Source organism: Entelurus aequoreus, linkage group LG02 (assembly GCF_033978785.1).
Source record: "Entelurus aequoreus isolate RoL-2023_Sb linkage group LG02, RoL_Eaeq_v1.1, whole genome shotgun sequence".
Taxonomy (NCBI): domain Eukaryota; kingdom Metazoa; phylum Chordata; class Actinopteri; order Syngnathiformes; family Syngnathidae; genus Entelurus; species Entelurus aequoreus.
In genome coordinates this window covers 12221824-12224332 of record NC_084732.1, presented here as the reverse complement: position 1 = coordinate 12224332, position 2509 = coordinate 12221824, and the positions used below count along the sequence as shown (strand labels likewise).

The 2509-nt window shown below is 32.4% G+C and overlaps 1 protein-coding gene across 2 annotated transcripts in view; it reads left to right on the top strand.

Moving 5' to 3' along the window:
- Window positions 1-2298, top strand: part of LOC133630435 (gastrula zinc finger protein XlCGF49.1-like) — a 19450-nt gene extending 17152 nt beyond the window's left edge. Inside the window, exon 4 of one of the 2 annotated variants that reach the window (XM_062022035.1) lies at window positions 1-2298. This exon is cut by the window's left edge and continues 1156 nt beyond it. The gene's annotated coding sequence lies outside the window, so the exon portion shown is untranslated. The other variant, XM_062022026.1, reaches the window with a different exon arrangement.
- Window positions 2299-2509: the final 211 nt, after the last annotated feature.

Genomic DNA, 2509 nt, shown 5'->3' with positions numbered 1-2509 from the left:
CCAATTTGCTCAATTTACCTTTAACTCTATGTTATTATTCATAATTAATGATATTTACACTTAATTGAATGGATTAAAAGAGGAGAAAACACGAAAAAAATGACAATTAAATTTTAAAAACATAGTTTATCTTCAATTTTGACTCTTTAAAATTCAAAATTCAACCGAAAAAAAGAAGAGAAAAACTAGCTAATTCGAATCTTTTTGAAATAATTTAAAAAATAATTTATGGAACATCATTAGTCATTTTTCCTGATTAAAATTAATTTTAGAATTTTGACGACATGTTTTAAATAGGTTAAAATCCAATCTACATTTTGTTGGAATATACAACAAATTGGACCAAGCTATATTTCTAACAAAGACAAATCATTATTTCTTCTAGATTTTCCAGAACAAAAATTTTAAAAGAAATTCAAAAGACTTTGAAATAAGATTTAAATTTGCCCCCACAGATTTTCTAGATTTGCCAGAATTTTTTTTAAAAATTTTAATAATAATAAGTTTGAAGAAATATTTCACAAATATTCTTCGTCGAAAAAACAGAAGCTAAAATGAAGAATTAAATTAAAATGTATTTATTATTCTTTACAATAGAAACAATTAATTTACTTGAACATTGATTTAAATTGTCAGGAAAGAAGAGGAAGGAATTTAAAAGGTAAAAAGCTTAAGCTTTGCTTCTTCCTACTCCTTTTCGGGCATGATGTAAAAGGAAATGATATGAAATTGTGTGACGTATTAAGATGTAAGTGTGTTCATGTTCCAAATAAACTAAAGAAAGAAAGAAAAAGAAAAGAAAAAGGTATATGTGTTTAAAAATTCTAAAATCATTTTTAAGGTTGTATTTTTTCTCTAAAATTGTCTTTCTGAAAGTTATAAGAATCAAAGTAAAAAAAATTATGAATTTATTTAAACAAGTGAAGACCAAGTCTTTAAAATATTTCCTTGGATTTTCAAATTCTATTTGAGTTTTGTCTCTCTTAGAATTAAAAATGTCGGGCAAAGCGAGACCAGCTTGCTAGTAAATAAATACAATTTTAAAAATAGAGGCAGCTCACTGGTAAGTGCTGCTATTTGAGCTATTTTTAGAACAGGCCAGCGGGCTACTCATCTGGTCCTTACGGGCTACCTTTATATACACACAGTTGGTGACCCCTGGTGTATATAAATGCAGGATACAACACCAGTCTGGTTCCTTCCTACATCTTTAAATAGCAACGTGTTCCTGCTGACTGGAGTTCCATGAAATAGGACATTTCAATAAAACCGATTGTTAGGTCTAAATATTGCTCTTCAACACTGGTTCAAAAAACATGTTTTTTAATTCAATGTTTTATATTTCAAAATAAAATGTTTTTTTTATATTGAATGTATGCAAAGTCATGTAAAGATACAACAAGGAGGTCTTTGCTTGCATGGACCTGAACTAAGAAATGTGCGCTCAATCCAGTTAGTGTAAATAACGAGGATGTCATTCTGCCAATAACTCTCAGTCTTGGGTAATAATTCCATTCCCAATTGATTATGCATGGAAGTATTATTGTAGCAAAACTATCAACACATTCTTAACTCAATCTGTGTGTCTGTAATCTGATTTACGAGTCTGTCTTCTAACTTGTGTGTCTGTATCTCAATCTGTGTGTCTGTAATCTGATTTACGAGTCTGTCTACTAACTTGTGTGTCTGTATGTCAATCTGTGTGGAATAAGATTCACGTGTGCATGTTAAAACTTGAAAAAAAATCTGTATTTCGATCTGTATGTGTGTAAAAAAACTTTTCACCTTTCCTTATATTCACCACTAGTCGGTCACACAACACGCAGTCACACTAATCTAAATACAGTCACACACTTTTTTACGGACGGACAAAACACACGCACACACACACACACACACACACACGTAGATCTGATTACACACAGACTGAGATATGCATGTCCAAATAGTTTTGCTAAAATAATTCGTCTTCTTCCGCTTATCCGAGATGGGGTGGCGGGGGTTCTTTGCCTAAGCAAAGAACCAACATGAATAATGCCATAAAGATTGTGATTAATTGCATGATTTAACATGTTAAAATACACAAAAGCTGGGGGGGGAAACCTTGTTCCTGTTCAATATGCCAGAGGGAGTGTGTAGTTGTAACACACGCTGTGAAAGTGTGTAGTTGTAACACACACTGTGGGAGTTTGTAGTTGTCGTGTGTGTGTGTGTGAGATGCAAGATTACAGCTGAATAAAGAAAATAAAAGAAGCTCCGGGACTTGCAATAAATTGTGATGGGTTTTGATTTTCTAACGTCGTCGCCACGTGTGTGACGTCATTGTTGTGTTAAAATACTATTTAAAGTTTCTGTTTACAACTTGTTGCATTTATTCAAGTAAAATAAACAAACCGGAAACACCACTTATGTTACATTTTCTTTGATGGATGTATTTTTCCCACGCTTGGAGCAGGACAAGTTCAGAGGTTAGCGCCCTCTAGGTGGCCATGTGAGAGTCACGGTCATT